The 8,831-nt window shown below is 52.0% G+C and overlaps 1 protein-coding gene across 1 annotated transcript in view; it reads left to right on the plus strand.

The window, feature by feature from the left end:
- The window catches only part of GPR39 (G protein-coupled receptor 39), a 240,955-nt gene that overhangs the window by 222,745 nt on the left and 9,379 nt on the right, over positions 1 to 8,831 (plus strand). The gene's annotated exons all lie outside the window — the stretch shown is intronic.

The following is an 8,831-nucleotide window of genomic DNA, read 5'->3' on the forward strand; positions in this document are numbered from 1 at the left end:
CTCAGTGCTGGCTCTTCCATGGCCTTCCCCTCCCCAGCGGTGAAGCCAGGAAAGGGAAGCGGGAAGGAGTGGGCTCTGTAGGCATCTTTGCTTGCCTCCAAACTCCGGAGTGCCAGGGTTGCCTCGGGGATTGGCTGAGAGATGCTTCAACCCACAGCTGTGTGAGTTCATCTGGCTCCCCGTGAAAACCTGAGCATCTCCCTCCTGCTCTGGGGACTGCTGGCTCACTGGGAGTCTCTGAGGTCAGTGTTGCGTCAGCATTGTAGAAGGTTAGTTCTCTACCAGTTGCCGGGCGCTATTGAGTTGGTTCTGACGTATGACGACCCCGTGTGTATTAGAGTAGAACTGCGCTCCATCGGGTTTCAACAGCAGATCATCGGAATTTTCTTCTAAGGCATCTCTAGGCCAGAGTGGGTGGACTTGAAGGTCTCACCTCTTGGCTCACAGCTGAGTGTTAGCTGTTTGCACTCCTCTCTGCCGTCCAAAGCAACTGCCATCAAGTCAGCTAGTGACCCCGTCGGGTGGAATCACACTGCTCCCTAGAGTTTCCGAGGCTGTATTTCACAGGAGGGGACAGCCTCGCCTGTCTGCTGTGGAGTGGCTGCTGGGTTTGCGCTGCCAGCCTCAGGGGTGGCAGCCCAGTATGTAATCCACCATGCCACCAGGGCTCCTCCTTCCCATTCAAGGGCAAATGCCATGAGAAGCACCACTTTTCGTTTTCAGCCATTGATCTGCTTCTAAGCAGACAAGCTAGTGCTGGGGTGGCATGGGCCAACCTGCAGCAGGAGATGCGCCTGCGTGGGATCCCTCTGTCATAGCCTGCTGCTTCCCTGGCCAAGGAGAGGGGGGCCTGCCCCTGGCGAGCACCACCCATTGCCATCAGGGGTGTTACTACACCAGAGCCTTTGGCCTGACCGGTCAGGCTGAGAAGCAGCTGCAGGCATTCGGAGCTGCATCACACTCGAGGGGGATTTTCCAGAAGCTGTCTGCAGAGAAAGCCACAAGTGGACACGCAGCTGAGATCCACAGAGAACAATTTCCAGCCAGTGACCATACATTCCCTGCCCAACAGGAGGTGCTCAGCCACAGCGATGACACTCAGTTCCTTTAGTCCTAGTGACTGAAGGTCCTGTTTTAGAAATATATCTGTTCGCGACTGTAGTTTCTCTTCTTGCACTGAAGCTTGGCAGCCGAGTGAGGTGGATGTCTTGCTGAGAAAACTGCGGGCCGTTGCAATCTGGCTTCTCTGCTATAGATCAGGGTCCCTGGCCTCAACATGGTGGAAGGAGCTCCGTTATTGGAGGATCCTTTCCTGGGTGCCATCAGAGAGCAGAGCAAGGATGGGACACCAGTCATTGATGACATTTACCACTTTCTAACGTTGTTGCCTGGGATTTTCTCTGGAAACAAAATGCCAATGGCTCTTCTGGTTCCTAAAGACCTTTTTCCCAACAGGAAACAGGGAGAGCAGGGCAGAGCTGCTCAAACAGAGGCTGATGGGTCCCTGGAAAGTAAGCACCTGGTGGGAGTTAGTTCTCAGGGGATGGGATGTTTCCAATGCCTGGTCCATGACAGTGTCCCCTACATCCCGTCTGTCCACGCAGAGCTTTCCAGTGACAAACTTAGCCACCTAAGTGGTGACCCCCGTCAAACACAGCACCTGTCAGCTATTAGGGAACCTGCCTCTAGCTGACTCAGGCACCTTCAAAAGAGCCATCCCTCCCCTCCAAAAAATGATGGGTCGGGTGAGGGTCAGTGCTGGCATTGCATGCAGGTGTTGCAGGGGGTGAGGTCTGGTTCGCTTGGAAAGAGACAGATGGGATGAAAAGGAGGGATACACGAGAGCAAGGGAGGCGCCAGTGCTATTTTGTGTACTGAGGGGACGTGGAAAGAAGAGACCCTGAGGTGAGAGGTGGGCCGAGGGAAATGGAGAAGCAAGAAGGGAATGGACCAGGGAAGACAGGGCACGGCAATGAGAGGGGGCGGCGGAGGGGGAGTGTGTGTGATTTGTGTGACCATCAGCTCTGATGGCAGAAATGTATTCAAGCAGGACACTTGAAAGGCAAGCACGGGACACTATCGGGACCCCACAAGGCACATCTCCACAGGCCGGGACTGCTCTTCAGTTTGCATTTCTCTTACACAGTAGGAACCCAGCGGGTGCAATGGATCGCCATTTGGGCTGCGTTGTAACTACAAGGTCAGCAGTTTGAGACCACCAGCTGTTCTGAACGAGAAAGAGGCTTTCTACCTTTGTAAAGATTTTATCTCAGGGAGAGTAGCACTCTGCCTATAAGGCCTCTGTGGGTTGGAACTGAGTTTTCCTTAAAGACGTGGTTCTGAACTGTTAGCATGTGCCAGGGCCAGCTGGGGGGCTGCTTAAATAACAGATTACTAGGCCCTGGCCCCAGAGTTCCCGATTTAGCCGGTCTAAGGCTTCAGTCCCTGGGTGAGGCAATGAGTTTGCATGTAGCTGGAAACCCAAAGATTAGCAGTTAAACCTGATAGCTACCATGGAAGAAAAGACCTGGTGATTTTCCATAAGGATTCAAGCCAAGAAAAGGCTATGGAACAATTCTACTCTTTAACCCAAGGGGTCACCCGAGCCAGTATTGACTGAATGACACCACAGGTCTGGATGTGGCCAGAGAATTTGCCTTTCCATCCACTTCTCTAGTAATCTGATGCTGCTGGTCCACACCCTCCCCCTGCAGAGATCCAGTCTGGGAGGTGGGAGACTGGACCAGGTTGGTGCTGACTTGGGTCCCAAGGTCAGGAAGTGTGGGATCAGTCATTCTGAGTGGTTTGCAGGAGCAGATTGGCAAACCCGGGCATATAAATTGAGAAAGTGCTAAAATCGTTTATTGGATATTATTTGTCTTTTTCCGGCTCTTCATTCAACTGAACATATGTTTGCTTTCCACTGGCAAATGCTGTCTAAATGACAATTGACTAGCAGCTGTTCTTCACTCTCCTAGACACAAGTTAAATTTATTGTGCACAAAGCCTGATGGGAGGGTCCTCTAGCCATCCTCATGTCCCACCACCTCCCACCCATGACCTCCTTCCAGCCACGCTGCGTCTCTTGCAACTCCTGGAAGGGGAGCCACTGTTCCGTCCCCCCACGCCCTGCTCAAGCTGGGCCTTCACCCAGGAGGCCTCTTTCCCGACTCACTTTCACTCTTCTGTAATTTTCTCAGTGTGTGTGCTGCTGGCAAAGCCAGCCTGCCCTTCTCATTACTGCCATGACCCTCTGCACGGGCTCCTCCAGGCCTGAGCAAGTGCCCATGAGGTGGTGGCGACCAGGTCTCCCCGGCCTTTGTGTCATTGGTTCCTAGCACAGAATCTCTAGCAGATCCCAGCCAATCAAGAACGGTCTTCCAAGTGAAGTCCAGAAATGGGAATGGGGTGGAGGAACACGACGTCTAACTAGTCAGAGTTAGAGAACTCACTCAACCTACTGCCATCGAGTCGATGCCCAGAGCGACCCTGCAGGACAAGGGAGACCAGCCCCTGAGAGTTTCTGAGACTGTAACTCTCTAAGGGAGTAGAAAGCCCCATCTTGCTCCCGAGGTGGTTTCAACTGCTGACTTTGTGGATCACAGGGGTGGCAGATGGGGTCACGAGACAGGAAGAGGCTAGAGGCACCATCATCTAGCGGAAGCCTTCTCAATACCTCTCCCCCTGCAAGGCTTCACCCACCCAAACAGCTCTTCAGCACAGGGCAGGAACGCAAAGGTTTGGGGCTTCTTTAATCACCCGCCTGAATTCCAGATCTTTCTGCCTTAATGCTAGCCAGGCCAGCTCTTGCAGCGGGTACCTGGGTAAGAAAAAGATTGACAGGTATGATAGACGAGTGCTGGAAGCCTACATGGATGGCTCCTAACAGAAGCACCTACTCCTAGTAGGCTGGAGCACTAGGTCATGGCCGAGTCACTCATACTTCATTTCCCAGGATTCCTTTTCCTTGCCAGACAGAATATGTGTTTTCGAGTTTTGTTAAATGTCTGTTCTTGAGGGTCCTAGTTCTACACCTGAATGGAAATAAGTGTATCCGCTCACTTTAGTGGGGTCCCGAACTCGGCTGGCCTCTGGTCAGGTTCTGTGTCCTGACCTTGGCAGGGCCCGGGGTGGGGTGCATCTTATTCCCGCAGTCCGCGCTGCAGATGAAGACTAGAGTCCAGCGGTCAAGGAGCACGGCATGCCGAGTCATGCTGCGCTGACGTCACATCTGGGCAGGCCACACCTCAGTTCATCACTTCCTTGTGAGATAAGGAGTAAGATGTGGCTGTTCTTCATGTTGAAGGCCAGAGGGGAGAAAACAGAGCATAAGGCCTTATACATCCGAGTGGCCCTGCCACAGACCGAGTCGCTCAGCGCCCTTCAGGATGAAGGGCAACAGAAGACGAAGCGCAACAGGCTAGCGTGAACGCTGTGGAGCTGCCAAGCCTCAGTGCAGTGTGCTGCAGGGCAGCCGCATGACTGTTTTCTCAACTCCGCTGAGAATCAATCCACGTCATTGTCTAGTGGCGCTTGTCATTTTAGTGTGGCGATCAAGGAGGAAAAATGAAAACGCTTTCTGTGGACAGAGTGCAAGGCTGGCTGGAGTAGTATACAGATCTATCAATAATTCTGTTAAAATAGTTTACCTGCTTTACATGAGTGGGTGCAGCTTACTGATCTTCATTCAAGCTCACACTAATTTGACTGCGAGCTGAACATCACACTACACTGACCAAAAGCGTTATTGATTGTTCAAAATGTCATGTTACGAGTCCAAATTGATTGCAGTCAAACGTAGATCTAGTCAAAGTTTAATGCATTCTCTTAGAGTGAATAAGAACTTACAGCCCTGGCTAGGTCTAGAGTGAACAGCCAGACATGGTCTTTACACCGTGGTTTTCAGGTGTCGTTAAGTTGATTCTGACTCATGGCAATGCCCTATGTGTCAGAGCAGAACTGTGCTTCTTGGGGTTTTCACTGGCTGAGATTTTAGTAGATAACCAGGCCTTTCTTCCTGGGCACCTCTGGGTGGGCTGGAACCTATAACCTTTCGTTTGCAGTTGAGTGTTACCAAATGCACCCCTTCCGGGATTCCTTACTCTCCATGGTCACATTTGAAATAACATTTCCCCCCCACCAAATGTAGAAATGAGTAATTATTTAACATAAATGGACCATTATGCACAGACGGATGGATTGGGTGTAACATCTATGAGACTGTTCTCAGGAGTACACCTCACTGTTTCCCCAACACAAAACACAGGTAGTCAGTCACGGGCCATTTGTTCCCACGCCAGTGGGGGGTGGGTGGGGGGCATGGTTACTTTCTACCAGCTTTGTGAGAGAGTTTCTGCAGTCTCCCTTTTCCTAGAACGGCTAGGCAAGGTTTAGAATGAAAAATGCAAACTAGACCTGTATGCTTTCAGAGTTATTTACGCTTTACATAATTTAGAATGCCCTTATTCGGAGTGCGCTATAGCGCTATATGAAGACTGGATAAACCAGCTCCGTGCCAGAGCTGAGAATGCATACACAAATGCGATCAGGATTCAGCCTCGGTGGGAGCATCCACAGCCCAGGATGATCCACAGCAGCTAGGCTGGAGCTTGGTTGCTGTGATCTAGCTCTCTGCGTGCTGCCTACATCAAGGCAGGCCAGGCATGCCAAGGGGATGGGGCAGGCGGAGGAAACAGAACTTTGCTGTTTTGATGCGGGGCCATGAGTGCTGTAGCCTCCGACCAAAGGCCCCAACTGACGTGTCCAGTCCCTGGAGAGGGACCCCATGCTTGGTCAGGTGGAGAGGCCGTGAAAAAGAGGAAGGCCCTCAATGAGATGGAGTGACACAGTGGCTGCAGCCAAGGGCTCAGCTTGGAAACAGTTGTGCAGGGCCAGGCTGTGTGTTGCTCTGTTGTGTACAGAGTGGTGACGGGTTGGAACTGACTTGATAGCACCCGACAACACAGAAAGGAAAAATGGAGATTTGGTGGCATACTGATGACCAATCGGGATGCTAAGTGCAAGGTCAACAGTTCAAAACCAACAGTCACTTAGTGGGAGAAAGAATGGGCTTTCTATTTCCGGAAAGAGTCACAGAAGTGTACAAGGGTAGTAGTACCGTCTTTCAGGCTTGTTATGCGTCGGCATCAATTTGGTGGGAAAGATGGGTTGTCTGTGGCCAGAAAAAGGAGAGGGAGCCGTGGTGGCAGTGGGCTCTGCATCCCACAGCCAGCCACACTGGTCTGTCAAGTGAGAACAGTTCCCATCCTGCCTGCTGGTTCGCAGGAGTGAGGAATTCACAGAAGGGTGACTGGCCCAAGGAAGAACATCCATTTTCTTCATTTTCCTGAGTTTTATCTAAAGATTTGCCAGATGCATTGGGACAAAATGCCCCGTTCGTTTCTAAAGAAGGTCCTTGTCACCTTTACCGGGTGGTGTAGTGGTTGTGAGTTGGTCAGCAGTTTGAAACCACCAGCTGCTCCGCAGAGAAGAATGGGACTTTCTACTCTGGAAACTCGTGGGCAGTTGTAGGGTCCTGCAGGTGGAAGGGTCACTAGAAATTGATATCCACTCAATGACAGTGTTGGGTCTGAATTTTGGCTACCTTTTACACCAGCCCAGGAGCTTTCTTTTTTTCCCCCCGTCCTCACGGAAATGTCGCTGGTTTGGTCCCCCATTTCCTGCTAGGTGTTCAGACGCTACCTCCCGCTTACTTGGCTGAAATAGTTGAGCAGTTTTGTCCTAGGGAAACCTACACAACAGGCCACCCTCGGGTCTTGCTTTCTGGCTGTCACTTCCTTTCATGCGATAACCGGTTCAGGGCAGCTGAGGGCAGACAAAGGGGGAAGATCGCCGAGCACAGCACCAACAGCAAAACCGATTCCGATGCATGGAAACCCCGTGTGATACAGTCGGAATGCTCCCCGGCTCTTCGTGGTGGTCGTCTTTGCAGAAACGGACCACCAGGCCTTTCTGCTGCAGTGCTCCTGGTGGAACTGGAGCCACTCACCTTTAGGTTACAGTGAAATGTCGCCCAGGCACAAGGATTGGGTGAAATAGAGACCTAGAGAAGCAGGGGAAACACACAGGATAGGGGGTGGTGGTGGTGGGGGGATACTTTAACCGATCCTCTGCCCTTGCTCCACAACGCAGCCGCCTTTTCTGTAGTGCCCTCCTGGGCAGTAAAAGCCGCACTGTGATCAGCCCGTGTTAAGTACAGGCTGGTTCTCATCAGCCCTCTGGGCTCCTCCTGCCTGAAATCCAGTCTCCCGTGGTGTCCTGGCACACCTCTGAACCTGTGCTCCATCTCCATAGTCTGAGAAGGTGGTCCTGAGGTGAAGGCAGCTGCACGTGATCTCTGAAATTCAGGGACAAGGCAGCAGGGGGGAAAAGAAATCAGTACTTGGTCAAGGCGGTGGGTTTGCCTGCCTCCATGTGGTGAGCCTCCTAGGCCCTTCACGATGAACGAGCTAAACCTCTGTCAGGGCTAAGTGAGATGGAAATGAGCAGCAATTGAGAGGAATCTGAAATAGCACAGGTGCCTTGAATCACCAGCCCTGCTCATAGCAATGGGGAGGGGGAAAATGTTGAGTTTTGTTCCTAGGCAGTAGCTGTAACGAGGGGATTCAGAATCTCTCTTAGTGACTTCTCCCCCTTTTCATCGGATCAATCTGCTACTTTGCCAGCTTTGACTCAAAAGGTTGGTTCTCAGGCTGGCACAGTGTAAAGCAGTAGAACATGCTGGCCAACAACTGGAGTTTGTTCTCTGGGGTGCTGGCTTCTTGCAGTGTATCAGCACCCCCCAGGGCCCCCTTCCCAGGAAGGAGGAAGGCTCTGGTGAGCACGGGCTCATTGAAGCATTTTCTATGAGTGACATAATGGCTGTGGACTAGAGACAGGAAGGATCACTGGCAACTACCCCTTCCCTGTGGCATCTGGGCCAATCAGAAGGTTTGAAAATGCGGATGAACTTTCCTTATTGTGCATCGCTCAAGTCTGGTGGTGGGAAGAACATTCTACAAATCCAAAGCCCCTTTTGGGATAACAGCTCTTCAAAGGGAAACTAGTGTTTATGCATCTTGCTCCCCTAATCAAACCCAATAACCAGACCCACAGCCAGGGGTCGATTCCAACTCAAAGCGACTCTGTTGAGTGAGCACGCAGCCTTTCTCCCACCGGTGGATTTGAACTACTAACCTTGAAGTTAGTAACCCAACTCATGACCTACTGTGCCACTGGGGTTCCTAACAGGAGGGGGCAATGCTGGGCAGGCCCCTCACCTTGCCACAGTAGGTAACGCTTGTGGCCCCTATGGGGGTCAGCTGTGGGTGTGGCTCACATAACAGGCCCCACCCCTCTCTCTGTGTGTTTCTTAGTAGTGATGATTGTATATATTGTGACACAGACGAGCATAGATACAGTGCACTCCTGATGCGCAAGGGGAGAGCACAGAAGGGTCTCTTCTTGCTGTCAGCCACTGTTGATTCGACTCTGCTCCTGGAGGTGGCCCATCTATGGTGAGAGCTGAACCCCCAATGGCCTGGCTGGTTCTGGGTCTTGGTTTGCCATCTTAGATGAGGTGCTACTTTTGAACTAGTCATTTTTTAAAAAGTTGGGTTTGCCCTTCCCTGAGACATTGCTGCTTTACGTGGGCTCCAGTGGCCCCTGGTTTCGCTGGGGGGCAGGGGGTGGGGAAGAAGAGCTCATTGCTCAGCTTTGCACCAACTTCACAGACGTTGGCACGAAGCCTGTGCTGCGCCCATCATGCCAGCCCATACCACCGAGGGGCTGCCTTGTTTTCGCCACGGCTCTACTTTACCCAACATCATTGC

Source organism: Tenrec ecaudatus, chromosome 13, assembly GCF_050624435.1.
Source record: "Tenrec ecaudatus isolate mTenEca1 chromosome 13, mTenEca1.hap1, whole genome shotgun sequence".
In the NCBI taxonomy this organism is placed as follows: Eukaryota; Metazoa; Chordata; class Mammalia; order Afrosoricida; family Tenrecidae; genus Tenrec; species Tenrec ecaudatus.